The sequence below is a fragment of the Podarcis bocagei genome, assembly GCF_964188305.1.
Source record: "Podarcis bocagei genome assembly, chromosome: 10".
Classification (NCBI taxonomy): Eukaryota; Metazoa; Chordata; class Lepidosauria; order Squamata; family Lacertidae; genus Podarcis; species Podarcis bocagei.
Genome location: NC_138135.1, coordinates 216,137 through 236,841, shown reverse-complemented (window position 1 = coordinate 236,841; position 20,705 = coordinate 216,137). Strand labels below are relative to the sequence as shown.

Below are 20,705 nucleotides of genomic sequence, written 5' to 3'. Positions count from 1 at the left end.
CTACTGTTCACTCCGCTCTATAGATTTCCATAATTTAGAAACACCAGCTTCTTCATTATGTTATACTATAATGACTTGAGAACACTACAGACAATGTGTTGTAAAAACTACACCAGCCTCCTGAATACCCAAACCTATTTCCCATTTCTGTCCCCTTTCGGATCCTGCCTTTCCCAGTTCTCAGGCTGTTGCCACCCAGACAACCTTTAAAGAAACAGTTGTCTTCATGCTCAACAGTGCCAGTTCCTTGGAATATGATCCCTCTTTAATTAGCTGCTTTCGCTCTCAAACTGGCCCTTGGAAATTCAAATTCTGGCCTTGCTTTCCATGCTTCAGCCCTCCTAACAGCTCATCACTAACCCGCACCAACTGGGACATCTCTGGCAGAAGGCAGCGCAGGGGGAGGGGCACGGCTGGAGGGTCTTGCACAAGTCACAACTCACACTTGTGATGCGGCACATCCCGGGATTAGCCGGGCCATCCCACCAGCTGTGGCACTCAAGGCCCAGATTTTGTCAGGGAAACGTGTCCCCTCTAATTACACACCAGACTCGGGGACAGGAACCTGCACAGCAGCAAATCCAGCTGTGTTCTCAAATATCCACTGAAGAGAACTTAAGTTTTTGTTGCTTGGGTTTGGGATGCCAAAGCCAAGGGCTGCCTGATGCCAAGGCCAGCAATAGATGGGCAGCTGGGCTTGGGACCTGCAGGGTGTCTCCCTCTGCAGGACTATTTTGGGCCCTCCTCTTCCCACCAGCCGCCCACAGCTCTATTTCAAGGACTAAGCAAGCCAAGAGATGCTACTTATAGGCTCTCCTGGTCCAAAGGGGAAAGACACCGCAAGCAGGAATAAACAGAGACCTCTGCAACCACTGGCTGGTGAGGACTCTCAGCCTGGAGGCTCCCAGTGTGGTCCTGTGTTCCTGCTGGGCAGAGTCAGGCCTGGCAACGATGGCCAGCAATGCCTACTTGTAGAAAAGGCTCAGAGCACATACTTCACACTTTCTTCAGATACCTGCATTGTGCTCAAATTCCAGAAGAGGCAGCCCAGTTCTGTGGCAGCAAACACACCAGGTTGTTTGTTCTGCTTTGCTTTGCTTTATTAAATTTCTATACCACCCTTCATCACAGGGCAGTGACACAAAAATACATGCCCTAGAAACAAACAAAAACAATGCCCTCCCCCCCCCCCCCCAGTTTGAGGTATTAGGGACCTGAGCCGTCTAAGGCTTTATAGGTCAAAAACAGCACGAATTGGCAGCCACTGCAGTCAGGCCAGGATCCATGTCATAGGCTCAAACCATCTTGTCTAGTGAGCAACCTGGTCACCAAATTCTGAACCAGCTGAAGTTTCCAAACTGTATTCAGACACAGCGGCATGTATAACATGTTGCATTAATCTGGCCTAAAGGTTACCAGAGTGTAGACAAAAGTTCAGCCAACCCTGTCCAGATAGGGGTGCAGCTGGTCCACCAGCCAAAGGGAACAGAAGGATCCCCAAGCAACATAGCCGCTCCTTCGGAGGGAGCGTAACCCCATCAAGAGCAGGCAACCTCCCATCCAAATGGTCCAGGGAACCTTCTACTAGCAGTGCCTCCATCGGATGTGGACTGAGCTTCCATTTGGTGGCTCTCATCCAGTCCGTTCCCAAGGCAAGATAATGGTCCATTATTTCCACTGCCACGTCTGCAGTTGTAAAGGAGAAGCCAAGCTATGTTTATTGCTGACAACATACTCTAAAACTCCAGATGACCCCACTCAGAGGTTTCATGTAGATGTTAAGCAGCACAGGAGATAAAATCGAATCATGGGGAACCCCACATTGAAGGCTCCATGGGGCTAAAGAACATTCCCCAAGCAAGACCTTCAAGTAGGACTGGAACCACCATAAAGCAGTGCCACCCACCCCTAACTCGGAAAACTGCTCCAGAAGGAGATCATGATCAATGGACTCAAAAGCCACCGAGAGACTGAGAAGAATCAACACATTCCCTCCATCTCTCTCCCGACAGAGCTCATCACACAGGGTCAGCAAAGCACTTTCTGTGCCAAAACCCCAACTGAAAAGGATCTGCAACCACCCGCTCAATAACTTGCCTAAGAAGGGGAGATTAGCAACTGGCAGGTAAATACTTTGATTTTCCAAATCCAGGGAGGAGTGGTTTCACCACTGCCTTCTTCAAGCAAGCGGAGACCACCCCCTGTCACAAGGAGGCATCAATGACCTCCCCAGCCCAACCAGCTGCCCCCTCCCTGCTAGTTTTTATTGGTCAAGAGGGGCAAGGGGTCACCCTGACTGATCCAAGCAGCTAAGGAGACCCACGGGAATTGATGCTAGTAACAGAAACCTAATTTCAATAGGTTTACTATAAAAAGAACTAGCACGCAATACATCCTACAGTGCCTTAAAGACCAGCCTAGTGTGGAAAGAGCCGACTTTCATTAGGCAGCTGGCATTCTTCATGAACAATGATGTCACAACAAGCTGACTAAAAGGGAGTAAAATGTCAAATGTGGCTCAGCTAAGGCAAGTGTAAAGTGATGTACATTGGAGCAAAATAATGCCAACCTCACATATTCTGATGGAGGCTGAGCTGACAAAATAAAACGTGGGGGTTTTGGTGGATAACTCAATGAATTGGATAGGAAGGTGTTTTTCTAGCTCTCATCATGAGAGAACCCAGCGGGGCCACCCAATGCAGGGCAAGGAAAAAGGAAGGATTTCTTTCACCACATCTTACCACAAGATGTAGCAATGACCACCAGCTTGGATGGCTTTCCAAGGGGTGAACCAATTCCTGTGTCTGGATCAGGCCACCAAAGGCTTCCAATCGTGATGGCTCTGCATTTCTTCCAGCACCAGAGGCAGCAGGGAGGCCTCGGAACACAGTCACTGGGGGTTGTGAGCAGAAAAGTGCGCTGTTTGCACTCAGGTCCTGCTTGGGGCTTCCAGGGTCTTGGCCACTGTGAGAACTGGATCTTGGGCTGGGCGGGCCTTTGGTTTGAGCCAGCAGCCAGGCTTTGCCCCTGCAGCAGAAAGGCCGAGGCACCAAGGGGGCCTTGGGGGGCTCAATGGATGTGTTGCCAGGAGCAACTGGCCTGGCCGACCCCAACCTGGCCCATGGAGGAGTGGGCCAGATCCAGTTCTCAGCCACTTGGCACACAGCACAGTTGTTGTTGTTCTTCTTCTTCTCCCATAGGCAGGCTATTATTTTGAAGGTCCGTTCCATCGCTCAGCAGGGAGGGAACAGGGTGCGCATTGTCTCCGCTGCTGACACTGGTTGCGCTGGTTAGGAGGGGCACTGAAATGCTCTTACTGCCAGCCCATTAGGCCTCAGATGTGCATTTGCATACTGGGATGTTGGGCTGGGCAGGGAAAGAGAAGAATTGTGCCTGAGCTTTCACTGGAGGCACCTCCTCCAGAAGCGGAGAGGAAGGGGAAGCCCTCCCTCCGCAGGGCCAGGATGTGGACTGTCCTGCAGAGCTGTCTGTTGTGCTTAAAGGAAATGTATTGGGAAGGATAATAAATATTACTATCACTATGACTATTATTAATTACAGTAGAACCTCTACTTACAACCGCCTCTACTCACGGATATTCCAAGTTGTGACCGTGGCAAACCCAGAAGTAACCAATAGGTTTGCCGCCGTTCGCACATGCGCAGAAGCGGGCAACTGCCACCCACGCCTGCGCACAAGGGCGCCTCTCCCAGCGACCCGTTTCGCCATAAGGACAGGCCTCCAGAACGGATTGTGGTCGTGAGTAGAGGTTCCACTGTACTTGTACGCTGCCCATCTGGGTGACTTCCAACAGAATATAAAACACGATACATCAGACATTAAGAGTCCCAATACAGATGTCTACAGAACATAGTGTAATTGGTTATCTTTTGACATCTGGTGGGAGGGCGTTCCACAGGGCGGGTGCCACCACCGAGAAGGCCCTTTGCCTGGTTCCCTGTAACCTCGCTTCTCTCAATGAGGGAACCGCCAGAAGACCCTCGGAGCTGGACCTCAGTGTCCAGGCTGAACATTGGGGGTGGAGATGCTCCTTCAAACATACAGGGCCAAAGCCATTTAGAGAGTTAAAGGTCAGCAGCAACACTTTGAATTGTGCTCAGAAACGTACTGGGAGCCAATGTAGGATGTCTTTGAGGGCCAGTGTTATTATGGTCCAGGCGGCCACTCCCAGTCACTAGCCTGGCAGCTGCATTCTGGATTAATGGCAGTTACCAAGTCACCTTCAAAGGATTCTACCTTTCTATTATTTGATGTTAAAGCATTAATTTGTATTTACTTACTTATAACAATAAGGTAATGCAAAACTCAACAACAAATCTTTTCCATAAACATTTCCACACACAAATACAAAACATATGAAACTACAAGCACATTATAAGCTTAATACATATAGATGCTTGAGTTGAGATTATTGCATTGCAGGGGGCTGGACTAGATGACCCTCAGGGCCCCTTCCATCTCTACAATTCTGTGATTCTACATACATATGCCAATATAAAAACTATCCTAATACCCAACTCTCACAGTCCAGAGTTTAAACTCTTATACTCTTAATGACACCCTTCTAGATATGGAACTTGTGCACTTTGAGGAGCATGAAGGTGCAGTCACACATGTGTACACTTTGACCATGGTTGTGCCCACACGTACAGGTCACAGGCATCTTGAAATGGCTGCAGAGCGTTTATTCCACTGACCAGATCTGCTGTGAAGGCAGCACATGCTATCTGTGGGCACAACTGGGTTTCATTGTGCCCTCAGTGAGGCATCCCTGTGGCTCCTGCGATGGAGTGTGGCTTCTGGGGAAAGCCTTGCACCACTTTGGCAGATGCAGAGGGGAAGACGGTAAGTTAAAATTTGCAAGTCAAACTGGCATTAAAGGTCATCTATCTCAATACTATATGCAGCATCTTCCGACTCTCCACTCCAAACTTAAAAATCACTTCAGACAGATCACTTTGAGCACACAGGAAACTGTCTTACACAAAGTATGACACTTACTGGGTTATTTATTGTTCATTTGATTTCCTACCCACCCTTGGCCCCAAGGTCCCAGATAATACTAATAATAATAATAATAATAATAATAATAATAATAATAATTACAGTGGAACCTCAGTTTTCAAATGTAATCCATTCCAGAAGTCCATTCGACTTCCGAAACGTTTGAAAACCGAGGCTCAAGGGCTGTCAGCAAGTTCAATGGGGGAAATTGAGAAGCGCACCTTGGAAGCCATTCGACTTCCGAAGCATGTTCGAAAACGGAAGCATTCACTCCTGGGTTTTCAGCATTTGGCTTCCGAAACGTTCAGCAGCCAAGATGTTCAAAAACCAAGGTTTGACTGTATGTATGATTGATTGATTTTTACTATTATTATTATTATTATCATCATCATCCTCATCATTTATATATCACCCTAAACCTAGAGGTCTCAGGTTGGTTCACAGAACAAAATCAAAATATAAAACCACAAGATATATAACCAAAAGAAAGAGAACAACCTCAGCCCCAACCCAATATTACAGGGATACTATCACTAAATTAAAAACAACTCAACCAGCTTCTCCACTTAGCCCAGCACTGCCTGCCCCAGAAGTGGGACCCTGCTAAGGGTTCCCCGGCCTCCCCAGTTTGCCCTGACTAAGCCACACACCCCTGCCCTACAACTGTCACTCCTGATCAGCTGATGGCAGCGCCTGCAAAGCCCCAGGCACAAAGCTTTGCAAGCCCTGGGACAAAGGGAAGTTCATGGAGGAAAAAATCTGACCATCCACATAGCAAAAGACAGGTTGTCAAGCGACTGACAGGTAGTGGATGGGGGAGACAAGGATCCAGCCCACCAGCCAGATCCAGTTCACCACCCCTGGCCCAATTTCAGGCAGGGAATATCCCTAGATCTACCTGGAGATGCCGTTCCAGATTGAACTTGGGACCTTCTGCAGAGAATCATAGAGTTGCAAGGGACCCCCGAGGGTCATCCAGTCCAACCCCCTGCAGTGCTAAAGCATCCATGACAGATGGCCATCCAACCTCTGTTTAAAATCCTCCAAGGAAGGAGAGTCCACCACCTCCCAAGGGAGACCATTCCACTGTCCAACAGCTCTGACAGTCAGAAAGTTCTTCTTCCTGATGTTTAGCTGGAATCTGCTTTCTTGTAACTTGATGAATCCATCAGAGCAGGAGAAAACAAGCTTGCTTCACTTTCCACGTGACAGCCCTTTAGATATTTGAATATCATATTCCACGATTCTATGATTGGGCATTTTTCAAGAACTGTGTCTGGGAGGTTGTGCAGAAGTGACACAGATTTCCTGCTCTTTCCACCACCTGGGTATGTTCCTCATACTAGATCAGGCTGGCTGCCAGGGCCAGGAGGAGGGTAGGTGGGAATTCTGAGCTGAATAAAGCTCACATCATTGGCTGGGTCTACTGCCAAGCAGCTGCCACAAACAGGCCCCCACCTCATATATTGTCCACGTCACTTTGCCAAAGGCTGGTAAGGGCTCAGTGCCACATGCCCCGGCAGGAAAGCATGAAGTGATTTGGGCACAAGCCTCCCCTCTCTGCCACACTCTTCCCACAGAAGTGAAGCATGCCCCAACAGTGCTATGTTCTGGACACTTGTTCAAATGTTTCTCCCCAGCCTTTCGAAAACGAGTCCATTTTATTTCTACAGTCTTATTCTTGTGGGTTTTTGCTTTAATGTCCTGTTCTGTGTTATTTATATGTTCAGTTTCTGTACTCTGCTAGTGTATTTTCTGAATGCAAAACATTTTCTAAAATGAAGATAGCAGATCTTGGTGCCACATGTTTTATGGTGGCAGATGTTTGACAGGTGGGTGTGGTTTGCCAAAAAGGGTCAGAGGTTTCCCACTGCTCTTCTAGAGAACGTCTTGCAGGGCCCGGGCACTAGTGCAACTCAGCTTCCTCCCTGAAGACACACATGCAAAAGGCTGCAACGTCCACGGAGAAACCCCACCAGCCAAACAGCTCTCAGCCCAGGAAGGGGGAGACTCAAGAGGGAACCCAGTAGTACTCATAACCCACCATGACAAGAGAGCTGGTTGCAAAATGCTCTGAAGCACACGGCCTGCTTCAGTCTCTCTGGGGGCTGGAAATCTAAACAGGCCCTGACACAAACAGAGGCTGAAATGACACCAACCGCCTCCACTCACAGCTACCAAGGAGGCCTGATGATGCAGAGCAAGCCAAAGGCTCTGCCAATCCAGTGTAGGCAAGGAGTCCATTTCTCTCCATCTGCCCAACATGGGACAGCTTTGAGAGAGGAAATGTGGCTCCCACAGCTCCCACCACCCTGACAGCCTCCTACCACCGGCTCAGCAGCGCAGGGGAGGTGAAAGGCAACACAAGCAGCTGCCTTATGCCAAGTCAGACCACTGGTCCATCTAGCTCAGTAGTGTCTACACTGACTGGCAACAGGTCTTTGGGATTTCAGGCAGGCATTATCTTCCAGTCCTGCTGTGAGATGCTGGAGATTGAACCTGGGATGTTCTGCAAGCCAAGCAAATCCTGGAGAACAGGCGAAGTCCCGGCAGACTGGAGGAGGGCAAATGTTGTCCCTATTTTCAAAAAGGGGAAAAGAGAGGACCCAAATAATTACCGCCCAGTCAGTCTGACATCAATAGCAGGGAAGATTCTGGAGCAGATCATTAAGCAAACAGTCTGTGAGCACCTAGAAAGGAATGCTGTGATCACCAATAGTCAGCATGGATTTCTGAAAAATAAGTCATGTCAGACTAACCTGATCTCATTTTTTGACAGAATTACAAGCCTGGTAGATGAAGGGAACTCAGTGGATATAGCCTACCTTGATTTCAGTAAGGCATTTGACAAGGTGCCCTATGATATTCTTGTAAAGAAGCTGGTAAAATGCGGACTTGACTATGCTACCACTCAGTGGATTTGTAACTGGCTGACTGACCGAACCCAAAGGGTGCTCATCAATGGTTCCTCTTCATCCTGGAGAAGAGTGACTAGTGGGGTGCCACAGGGTTCTGTCTTGGGCCCGGTCTTATTTAACATCTTTATCAACGACTTGGATGATGGACTCAAGGGCATCCTGATCAAATTTGCAGATGACACCAAACTGGGAGGGGTGGCTAACACCCCAGAGGACAGGATCACACTTCAAAACGACCTTGACAGATTAGAGAACTGGGCCAAAACAAACAAGATGAATTTTAACAGGGAGAAATGTAAAGTATTGCACTTGGGCAAAAAAAATGAGAGGCACAAATACAAGATGGGTGACACCTGGCTTGAGAGCAGTACATGTGAAAAGGATCTAGGAGTCTTGGTTGACCACAAACTTGACATGAGCCAACAGTGTGACGCGGCAGCTAAAAAAGCCAATGCAATTCTGGGCTGCATCAATAGGAGTATAGCATCTAGATCAAGGGAAGTAATAGTGCCACTGTATTCTGCTCTGGTCAGACCACACCTGGAGTACTGTGTCCAGTTCTGGGCACCACAATTCAAGAAGGACACTGACAAACTGGAACGTGTCCAGAGGAGGGCAACCAAAATGGTCAAAGGCCTGGAAACGATGCCTTATGAGGAACGGCTAAGGGAGCTGGGCATGTTTAGCCTGGAGAAGAGGAGGTTAAGGGGTGATATGATAGCCATGTTCAAATATATAAAAGGATGTCACATAGAGGAGGGAGAAAGGTTGTTTTCTGCTGCTCCAGAGAAGCGGACACGGAGCAATGGATCCAAACTACAAGAAAGAAGATTCCACCTAAACATTAGGAAGAACTTCCTGACAGTAAGAGCTGTTCGACAGTGGAATTTGCTGCCATGGAGTGTGGTGGAGTCTCCTACTTTGGAGGTCTTTAAGCAGAGGCTTGACAACCATATGTCAGGAGTGCTCTGATGGTGTTTCCTGCTTGGCAGGGGGTTGGACTCGATGGCCCTTGTGGTCTCTTCCAACTCTATGATTCTATGATTCTATGATTCTATGATTCAAATGCTCTGCCCCTGAGCTGCAGCCCTTCCTCACCTTAGCATGACCCTCTTGGTGCAGGACCAACACAAAACACATGAGGAGTGGCCCTGATTTCACAGTTCACAGGCTGACTAACACCAAGGCCCCATCTAAGCAACACATCTAGCATAGAATGAGCCACACGGAGTGTCAGGCCCCCTCCTTCCCTCATGTGCCTCTACTCCTGCGTCTTGCTAACCATGGTCTGTTGTATCATGCAGCCTGATAAACTGTGGTTAACATTAACTGTGGTTAGTTTAACCAGGCATGGCCAAACTTGGCCCTCCAGCTGTTTTGGGACTACAATTCCCATCATCCCTGACCACTGGTCCTGTTAGCTAGGGATGATGGGACCTCGGACCTCGGCATTCTTGACCCCCGGATTGTCTGACCATGTGAACTGAAATAATGGTTCTGCAGTTCCCCTTGAGGCATCCTTGCCTGGAGACAGGAGCTCATAGCCTAAAGTAAGTCTATGGTAAGTCTAGGAATTTGGTTACTAATCTATATACCAGGGGTGGCCAACTCCCAAGAGACTGCAATCTACTCAGAGTTAAAAACTGGTGGTGATCTACCCCCTTTTGGGGGGTTCAGGTCAAAGTTTTAGGAAGACGGAAAGCCCTATTTTTTTTGGGGGGGGGGTGCAGGGCTAAAATGTTGAGCTTTTTTTTTTAGGGGAGCCAAAGTTGTTGAGCTTCTTTGGGGGCAGCACATAGCAGACACCCATCACGTGGGCTAGCAGTCAACTTTCCCACTGGCCCAGCCCAACAAGACAACAACAAGAATCCACTGGCAGCATACGAATCAATCTGGCTTACCTGACCCAACAAGCGCTCCCACCCCCTCACAAATGCAACAAGCCCCATTGCAGACAACCACAAACAACCTGCCCCCCAATACCACTCACTACCAAGGGAATGTAATAAACAAAAAGAGAACCTCCCCAGTTGACACAAAACCCCACAAGGACACTATGCAAAAGAATATAAGCCTCCCCACCTCCTCCTCTCCCCCACTTCTTCTCCAACCTTATGTGTACCCAACAATAAAGTCTTACAACAAATGAAACCGATTTGTAAGACAGACTGTACAACCTGAAAAAAAGAGACAAGGCATGTAGTTTTGTAAACCAAGAAAATCTTTAATAAAAATATTTTTTAAAGAAACACAAACTTTGCCACTGGTCCTTCTGCCAGCTCAATATGCAACTGACCCTGGAGCCCTCCCATCCCAGCAGCACCCGCCCTCCCCAGCTGTGATCTTAGGACCCCCAAGTGATGCAGCTGGGCTGAACGTGCTGCAGCTCTCCAAAATGCTAAACAGATCAGAGGGGGAGCCCTTGCCAGAGAAAGCGCTGGAGACTCGGGCCTTCCAGGCTCTCCAAAGCTCACGTAACACAATAGAAACATGGAACAACCCTGCAGCTGGGGACCATGAACTGCTTTCCTTCCACCCCCACAGCATCCATTCAGGTCTCACAGAGCCTGCAGGATCAGCTTTCTAAGCAGAGTATAGAGCAGGGCCCTGTATATATGTCCCTCCAGGCCTCTCCATCTGGCCCTCAGGGCTGTCTACAAGTCATACTCCCTCCCACAAGCTCTACCCTCCTGGAGTGATTTTGCCTGGCGGGAAAAGGTCTCACTCTCATTGCCTGGAAAGAGATTGGAGATACACACGTGTGTTCACCTGTGTGGAAACCTCCACCTATTGCATGGCCAGAATGCAACCTCCTATTCCAAGGTCAGGGTCACACATCCACTGCTCTGCTCCCTTCTGGCCCCACCCACGGCAGCACTCAGAAGATGGCCCATAATGGCACGCAGACTTTGTGAACCTAAAAGGGGCTCCCCGTCCCAGAATGGCCAACTCCCTTTCTCTTGTCAAAATCCCCTGACCCTTGTCAAAATCACTGTGCAAGTGAGGAAGTGGGCCACAGTTTCACCTCTTCAAACTTCCCTGAATGCAGACACGGGGAAGGGGTATTCCGTTGGCACACAGGTATGACAGGAAGCTCACCACAACGTCCTCCTAAAGCGTTGGCCTTCACCTCATGGATCCCCCTTACTGTGACATGGGAGCCTCCCTTATAGCAAGTGAGGCTACTGGTCCAAAGAGACTGACTGGCAGAAAGGAAGCCTTTCCCAGCCTGAGTTGACTGAGACTGCACCCGGGGCCTTTTGCATGCAACGCAAGTGCTCTCCACTAAGATCCTTCCCTTCACTGGGGTGGTGTAGATATTTTCTAGTATTTTTCTCCAAGAGCAGATGCACGGGCAGAGGGAGAAAGAATAAAAACAGGCACCTGAGGTCAAGAGGGGGTCCTGCGTTGCCGGTTGAGGTTAAAGGCCGGCGCCAAGTCTGAAAAAGTTGACAACTAATTCCTGAACCTGCAACCAAGCCCCTTTTTGCATCCAGACCTTCCAAAATGCAGCCCTTGAGATCCCAAGTGAGTCACAATTACCGCAGCCCAGGGAGGTACGAAATGTTGCTTCTATATAAGGAAGAAACTGATGCGCCAAGCCTGCCTCAAAAACCATTCAGCTTCCTGAGCGTCCTGCTCCCCGCAAGACGGCAAGGCAGCGCCAGGCAAGCAGCACAGCAAGACTGACACCAGCTCAGCCCCCAGCTGCTCTAGAGGCAGGTCTGCCGCCTCCAGCAGAGGAATGAGGGGCCCCCAGAGCAGCACCACTCCTGGGGCTGCAGGTCGACCAGGAAGCACAAGAGAAAAAACAAGGTCCTGACAAGTTTAGGGTCCAGAGATTGAAGAGCAGAAGGTCCCGGGTTCAACCCCTGACAGCAGCTCCAGGCGGGCTGGGAAAGAAAGAAAACCATGAGCCTGGAACCCTGGAGAGCCACTGCTGCCAGTCAGTGTAGCAAATACTGAGCTGGATGGACCAGTGGTTTCGTATAAGGCTGCCTCCTAAGCTCAGCCCAAGACAGAGGCCTCCAGGAGGAAGGAGCTGCCCCCTGCTCATTGCTGGCTTTCTGCAACAAATCACTGAGGAGGAGATGGTGGGGGGGATGATGATGCAGGAGCAGTGTTCAAAATTCCCCAACTGCAACCACAGGGAGATCTCTGGGTGCCAGGCTGGCAACTGGCCTCTCCATCTGGTTGGCCCCTCCGGATTTCTTAAGCAGGGAAGCATTGATATCCCGCCTTTTTCTCCAAGGAAGACATGCTTCACTCGCTCCTCGGTGAACCTACCTGACAGGGTCGTTGCAAGGATTAAGAGGCCGTGACTGGCCCAGAGTCACTCAGTCAGCTTCATGACTGGATGTGGATTTGAACTCTGATCTCCCAGGTCCTAATCAAACACTTTAACCATACCACCACACTGGCTTCCTGGAATACTTCTGCTCAGTGTTAGAAACTCAGATACAGTGGTGCCTCGCAAGACGAAATTAATTCGTTCCGTGAGTTTTTTCGTCTAGCGAATTTTTCGTCTTGCGAAGCACGGTGTCGGAAAAGTTTTGGAAAAGCTTCAAAAATCGCCAAAAACCTCAAAAAAGGCTACCACACCGCGTTCTATGAGTTGCTCCTCGAAGTCAAGTCGCAACTGTATTAACAGTGTTAAGAAAAAGGAAACAAACTTGCAATATGTTTTCGTCTTGCGAAGCCCATAGGGAAATTCGTCTTGCGAAGCAGCTCAAAAACCGCAAAACCCTTTTCTCTAGCGAGTTTTTCGTCTTGCGAGGCATTCGTCTTGCGGGGCACCACTGTACGCCTAATGGCTCCTTATGCCAAGGTTCAGGCACCAAAATGGGGTGCCTAGTTGCCATTTTTTGGCAAGATGGTTCTAATGACTTATTTTTCAAATGATGGACTGACTGTGATTGGTTATCAGTTAAAGATCTAGCTACTTCAGAGGACAACCTTGAGCTAGGTTAAGAGCTTTGAGAACTGAAAGAAGAAAAGTCATTTGATCCAGGGACAGTCTGCATATATATATTGGCCGACTCCGACTTCTTTTTCTTAATGGTGACTGCTCCTGCTCAGGCTGCACAGAAAAAGCATTTTGGTTCCAGAAATTCATTCAGATTGTGCAGATAAAATATAACTGATAGAATTCTACAGGATAGGGGATTAGTGTGTGAAAACAGTCTAGAATCCAATGACCCGCAGGCAGGCACCTCTAGATGGTGGAAATGTCAGGCACCACAAGTGGTTGAAAGCCAGGTGCAAAATGTGCCTGGAGCCTGGCTAATTCCAAACACTGCTTCTGTTATGGGGCAGCTACTGTATATAAATTAAGTAGATAAATACAAGCAAAATGTCAAAGAAGGATCTGAAATATTTCCCTTGAAGCTTGAATTTGTTTAATTCTGGATTGTTTTGTTTGGGGTTTTAATGTGTTGTAAACCGCTTTGAGATTTTTTCATAGAAATGAAATGAAAAATACTACTATTACTACTACTAAATCCCACTGGGGGGGGGGAGAGAGAATGGCGCCTGGACCTTCTATTGTGGTGACGGCAACCTAGGTTTAAGGTGCCATTTGGCAACTAGCTTATACATCTGAGTTTCCAACTCAGGGTATAAGGAAGCCAAACCTCCATCCAGCTGGAAGCCCCACACCTCCCTTAGGGCGGGGGCTGCTACTAGAAAATTGTGAAATTGTGTTGCGACCACAAGGAGCACCCAGGTTGCTGAAGCAGATGAGTCAGCATCAGGGACAGAGGCAGCCAGGACTTCCGAGTTGTCATCTACTTCATGACCCAATCCTGTTCTGTCTACACTTTTGTGTGCGTGTGTTACTCAGATGGCAAACCAACCATCAGACAAGAGTACAGATATCACAAAATCACACTGCACATAGTAGCCGCCTGCAATGTGAACGGCTGCTTCTTTACACACTAGCAGAGGGACTAGCATGAAAAGCAACCATTACACCAGTGGCTGCAAAAATAGAAGGATCAAGATCAGAATTGCTGTGTCTGGATTATATATGAGATTATGCGCAGGATTTAGGAATAATTATCTCTGAACGATCAGAACACGGGAAGTCACCCAATTTGTTTAATTTGGAATGTATAATTGGCTTTATAAATTATACTATTGTCAGAGCTGCTTCAAGATCCTAGCTCACAGAGGATCACGCTAGCCAGCGGTCATTAAGTAAAAGTCTTTATTGGATTACAGTTTCCATTCTCACGCTGCTGTCTGCAACTCTACGTCTACTAGCTAGATCGGCGAGGCTCCGTCTGAGTCTCCGCCCCGTGCGCACCAACTTAATATCCTAGCCTTGCTCCACCTTTTCCTCCTGACTGTCCTCCTCTGGGTCCCTCTACCCCCCGGGGCTTCTTCCTTCCGGGATTCTTCTGACGCTGACCCGGACCCTTCTGCCTCCTTGCGCCGGGCTTTAGGACCTGGTTCCCTTTCGGGGCTGCTCACTGCGCCGCCTTCCTCTGCATTTGAACTTGGCGCGCGCGCCCAACCTTCCACTTTCCTCTTAACCGTTTCTTCGCTCCCCGATGGAGGTGTGGCCACTCCTGACTCCTGCCCTCCCTCCTGTGGTGAGCTGCCAGCGCTTCCCCCCTGGCTCCTTTCCTCTTCCCTGCTTCCTGGCGGTGACGCTGGTCCCGATTTCCAGCTGCTCCCCCCTGAGTCTCCTCTGGCTCTATCTTCCTGGGGTGCCTCTCTAGATTCCCCCCTTGCCCTGGCCACTGGTGCTCCTTTCTGTGAATCCTCTGATTCACTGGAAAGACTGGGAGATCTCGGGTCGTCGTCATCACTCATCCTTTCCTCTGTCTCCTCCCCTTCGCTCTCTGTTTCCTCCCTTGCCCGTGCCTCTGTACCTAAACCCCTGACATCCATCCCCCCCTCGAAGCCCCCCAGTCCCCCCTCCCCTCCTTCCGGTGCTGGAGCTGGGGGCTGCTGTTGCAAAGGGACGAACGTCGGATATCGGTCGCTTCCCGTGGCAGGCCTCCATCGGAACTCTTCCGGGTCTTCCTCCCTGCTCTCGTTGACGACAGTCACCTCCTCTTCCATCTCTGTGCCGCCGTGCTCGAAACCAGGGTCGTCCCCGAAAATGTCCATGTCCGTCTCTCCCGCACTTCCTCCAGGCGGCGTTGCTCGGCCGGAACAGTCCAGCCACTTCCTGCGGAACTGCTCCTCCGGCCTATCGTCCCACCAATACGAGGGTTCTGAGACAGATCCCGAGGGTGACCCCTCCGGGGAACGGACGTCTCGTGTCGGTTCCTCGTCCGAGTCGAACCCCCTGAACGTGCTGTCCGAAAGCGTGGGCGTGAAAAGCCAGTCGTCGAAAAAGTCCGCTGGCATAGGTCTATGTGGGAAGAGGGCATGAAACTCGTCTTTGAGCAGAGGTTCGTCTAAAGCGTAGCCCGGCACCCAGCTGTTCGCACTGGCCGGGGTGCCCTCCCTGGCGAGAAAGTATTCTACTCCCTCTTCCCCCCATCTGGAGTCCAAAATCTCCGTGACTTCGTTGATGCGCTCCTCCTGTGCCACTCCCGCGTGCCCCGTTCCTTCTCTGAGCGGACTCGGCGCCGTTCCGGGTTCCTGGAACCTGTGCGGTGCCTTGTAGGGAGTGAGCACCGATCTGTGGAACACCGGATGCATTCTGGAACCCTCCGGAAGCGCCAGCCTGAAAGCCACCGGGTTGACCTGCTCTTCGACTTGGTAGGGCCCCAGTTGTTTATGCCCTAGTTTCTTCTTGGCCAACGACCTGGCCGGCACTGCGTGGGCTGCTAACCAGACCCAGTCTCCCACGTGGAGCTCTTCGCCAACCCTTCTGTGTTTGTCCGCTTGTACCTTGTATGCGTGTTTAGCCAGCTCCAGGTGGCGCCGCAGCTGATCGTGGACTTCCTGCAGCTCCGACGCGAACGCATCTGCTGACTGCGGCTCCCCTTCTCCCCTGCCTTCCAGTCCCGGGAAGGTTCTAGGGTGCCGCCCGTTGTTGGCGAAGAACGGCGTGACGCCCGTGGATACGTGCTTCGTGTTGTTGTAGGCAAACTCTGCAAGCGGCAGGTAATCCACCCACGTCGCAGGCTGTTGGTTCGCATAACATCGCAGGTACTGCTGCATGATGGCATTGGCTCGCTCCGCTTGCCCGTTGGTCTGCGGGTGTCTCGCCGACGCCAGATTGATCTTGACGTTTAGGAAGCCCATCAGCTTCTGCCAGAAGTTCGAGATGAACTGCCGCCCGCGGTCGGACAGAATAGACCGTGGCAGACCGTGAACCTTGAACACGTGGTCTATGAACAGTTTGGCGGTTTGCTCTGCCGTGGCCACCTTAGCACACGGAATGAAATGCGCCATCTTGGAGAACAGGTCCACCACCACCAACACTGCCGTCTTGCCCCTTGAGCTGGGCAGATCCGTGACAAAGTCCAGAGCCACCCTTTCCCAAGGTTCGACCGGAGTTTGCAGCGGCTCCAACAGTCCAGCCGGCGGTTTGTGCACCGTCTTTGCCCTCTGGCAAGTGTCACACCTCGCCACGTAGTCTGCGACCTCCCCTCTCATTCCAGGCCACCAGAAATCCCTGGCTACTAATTCCACCGTCTTCTCCTTGCCAAAGTGCCCGGCCGTGGGTGCGTCGTGCAGCTGCTGAAGCACCTTGGCTCGAAGTTCGTCACCCGGCACGTAGATGGCCCCTTTACGGATGAGCAATCCATCTCGTAGCTGGAAACCGTCGGCCGCTGCCTTGCCCCCTCGCACCTCTGCCATCTTCGTTTGTGCGAAGGAGTCCCCCTGCAACGCTCGCCGCACCGCCTCTAGGTCCACGGTCGCCGCGGCGCACGCCCACACTGTCGGTGCAAAGATGTGCATGGCGGCCGCTGGTGTTGCGTCCTCCAGATACTGTGGCTTGCGGGAGAGAGCGTCTGCCATGATGTTGGTGTCCCCCGGGACATACTCTATTCGGAAGTCGAAGTCCGCAAAGAACTCAGCCCAACGTATCTGCCTCTGGTTCAGGAACTGTGCCGTGCGCCAGTGTTCCAGATTCTTGTGGTCCGTGCAAACCTGCACCGTGTGCTTGGCGCCGATCAGAAAGTGCCTCCACGCCTTGAACGCTGCATGAATGGCCAGCAACTCCCTGTCCCATATGGTGTAGTTCTGCTCGGACTTGCTGAGCTTCCTGGAGTAAAACGCTCCCGGCCGCCACACGCCCTGCTGGTCCTTCTGCAGCAGGACCGCCCCCACTGCTCTGTCCGAAGCGTCTGTCTCCACCCTCATCGGCATGCTGGGGTTGACATGAAGCAGCTGCTCTTCCGACGCGAAGAGACGCTTGAGGGCCTGAAAGGACTGCTCCGCCTGCTCTGTCCAGATGAACTTCTTCTTCTTGGAGCTAAGGGTGTCAGTGATGGCCGCCGTCTGCATCGCGAAGCCCTTGATAAACTTGCGATAGAAGTTCGCAAAGCCGACAAACCGTTGGACCTCCTTCCGGTTGCGTGGGCTCTTCCAATCCAACACTGCTCGAACCTTGGCGCTGTCCATGGCGAGCCCCTTGTCAGACAGCTTGTAGCCCAGAAAATCCACCTCCGGCACGTCAAATTGGCACTTCTCCAGCTTGGCGTAGAGCCTGTGTTGCTTTAGCCTGCCCAGCACTTCCTTGACGTGCTTGTCATGTTCTTGCTGCGACTCCGAAAAGATCAGGATGTCATCCAAGAAACAGACGCACGTCTTGTAGAGAAGTCCCGCCAACACGTGATGCATAAATGCTTGAAAAACGTGAGCGCCATTTTGCAGTCCAAAAGGCATAACTCTGTATTCGTAGGTACCCAGTGGCGTGAACATGGCTGTCTTCCACTCATCACCCTCCCGCATGCGAATGAGGTTGTACGCCCCCCGCAGGTCCAACTTGGTGAACACCTTTCCCTTCCGTACCTTCGCCAGGAGGTCGTCGATGCGGGGCATGGGGAAGTCCGACGGCTTGGTCACACTGTTCAAAATCCCGTAATCCACTACGAGTCTTTTTTGGGGTGTGTCTCGCTTCTTAACAAAGAATACAGGACTGCCCCCCGCTGCCTTAGACTCTCGGATGAAACCGCGCTCCAAATTATGATCGATGAAGTCTTTGAGTTCCTGCAGTTCGTCCTCAGACATGGAATACAGCTTCCCTTTAGGCAGCGCCGCCCCCGGCAGCAGGTCAATTTTGCAGTCATATGGTCTGTGAGGGGGTAGCCTGTCCGCCTCCTTCTCGCAGAAAACTTCCAGAAATTCTGCGTACTTGTGGGGAATCGCTTGCAGCGTGCCTAGCAGCAGCTGTGACTCCTCTTCCTCTCCTTCCTGCCTGGGTACGATGCAGTGTTCAGCACAAAAGGAAGAGCCGAAAACCAGCTGCCTCTGGAACCAAGCCATCGTTGGGCTGTGCTTGTCCAGCCAACTCATGCCCAATACAATGGGCGTGTCAGACAGTTGAGTGACGTTGAAGCTGATGACTTCCCTGTGATTTCCAAGTCGCATCACCATTGGTGGCGTCTGCTTCACCACTTGCCCCCCTAGCAGCTCCCTGCCATCCACAGTGACAACCTGCAGGGGCAGTGTGGCCGGCAGCAACTGCACAGCGTGCCTGTCGACAAATTCCTGCCCTATAAAGTCCGCGTTGCTGCCGGAGTCGATGGTGATTGGCACGTCCATGGTGATTCCATTGGGCAGCTGGAGAGATGCTGTGAGCCTCACTACTGGTTTGGGCGGGAGGGGGTTCACTGGCTGTAAAATCTCTGGGGACTGCGTCACTAACACGTCTGGCTGGGCCCCAGTGCCTCTTCCTCCAGCCAGACATCGTCGTTTCCCTGCTGTGGTCCTCCCTGCTGCGTTGCTGCAGTCACCATTGCTGAGGCTGCAGTAAGCTTGTGGGGCCTCTGGGGACACTCTTTCGCCATATGCCCTGGCTGCTCACAGACGTAACACTTCCTGGTCCCTCTAGGAGGCTTCGCCTTCACTGCTGCCGGTGCTAGGGCTCTGGTTGCTGACTGAGCCCTTGCACCTCCAACCTCCATAGGTTCGGCTCCTCCTCCTGGCGGAGGCGTGGATTGCGCCCGTGCTGCTTCTCTGGGAAAGAAGGAGGGGCCCCCGGCTGGTTCGCGCCCTCCACGTCCTTCGTCCTTGCTCCACGGACGTCCTTCCAGCCTCACCCCCACAGCCAGTGCCCTCTGAACGACCTCCTGGGTGGTTCGGGGTCTCTCCCCCCTCGCTATCTCATCTTTAATCGAGTTGTGCAGTCCCTCCCAAAAGAGGTCTCTTACAGGAGCCGAATCTCTGTCCCATTCCAGGGCGCTGACCAAGGCGAAAAAGCGGGCATGATACTGTCTGACGCTGGCCCTCCCTTGTCTCAGCCCATGCACCTCCTTCCGTGCAAGATCAATGTCAATACTTGATAAGAAACACCCATCCATCGCTTTAATAAAGGCATCCGCATTCTGGAGCGCCGGATCGTTATCTCTCCATAAATTGCGCAACCATGCTTTCGCCTCCCCATGCAGATGGGACATGATGAACCCCACTCTCTCCTGTTCATCTCTAAAGTCTTTATGCAACAGTTGCAGTGCGCACAGTACGTCGGCTCTAAAGTTGGGATACTGTTGCAGGTTCCCATCGAAGTGAGAGAGCAGTCCGCCTGTCCGTCTCGCCAACCCAATTCCCTCCTGCCGGGGTGTTTGCTTTGCCAGTACGTCTAACCTGACCTGGAGATCCCTGCAGGCGGCAGCTGCCTCGTCCTCTCTCTTCCTGGATGCGAGAACCTCGGCGTTCAGTTGTGCCACTGCTTTTCTGAGGTCCTCTATCTGCTGCTCAGCCGTCATGTCTCCTGCCGTTCGTGAGCTCGCTAGTGGGCGCCTGTTTCTCTCCCCTCCTCGAGGCTGCAGATGCCCACAATGTGGGGACGGAGCCTACTGTCAGAGCTGCTTCAAGATCCTAGCTCACAGAGGATCACGCTAGCCAGCGGTCATTAAGTAAAAGTCTTTATTGGATTACAGTTTCCATTCTCACGCTGCTGTCTGCAACTCTACGTCTACTAGCTAGATCGGCGAGGCTCCGTCTGAGTCTCCGCCCCGTGCGCACCAACTTAATATCCTAGCCTTGCTCCACCTTTTCCTCCTGACTGTCCTCCTCTGGGTCCCTCTACCCCCCGGGGCTTCTTCCTTCCGGGATTCTTCTGACGCTGACCCGGACCCTTCTGCCTCCTTGCGCCGGGCTTTAGGACCTGGTTCCCTTTCGGGGCTGCTCACTGCGCCGCCTTCCTCTGCATTTGAACTTGGCGCGCGCGCCCAACCTTCCACTTTCCTCTTAACCGTTTCTTCGCTCCCCGATGGAGGTGTGGCCACTCCTGACTCCTGCCCTCCCTCCTGTGGTGAGCTGCCAGCGCTTCCCCCCTGGCTCCTTTCCTCTTCCCTGCTTCCTGGCGGTGACGCTGGTCCCGATTTCCAGCTGCTCCCCCCTGAGTCTCCTCTGGCTCTATCTTCCTGGGGTGCCTCTCTAGATTCCCCCCTTGCCCTGGCCACTGGTGCTCCTTTCTGTGAATCCTCTGATTCACTGGAAAGACTGGGAGATCTCGGGTCGTCGTCATCACTCATCCTTTCCTCTGTCTCCTCCCCTTCGCTCTCTGTTTCCTCCCTTGCCCGTGCCTCTGTACCTAAACCCCTGACAACTATGATTTGGCATGATTTGATATTGTAATAATGTGGCCCATATGTGAGTGTTATTAATGAAAAAATAATAAAAATT

At 51.5% G+C, this 20,705-nt stretch overlaps 1 protein-coding gene across 6 annotated transcripts in view; it reads right to left on the bottom strand.

The window, feature by feature from the left end:
* SBF1 (SET binding factor 1) overlaps window positions 1–20,705 on the bottom strand; it is a 52,932-nt gene that overhangs the window by 23,882 nt on the left and 8,345 nt on the right. The gene's annotated exons all lie outside the window — the stretch shown is intronic.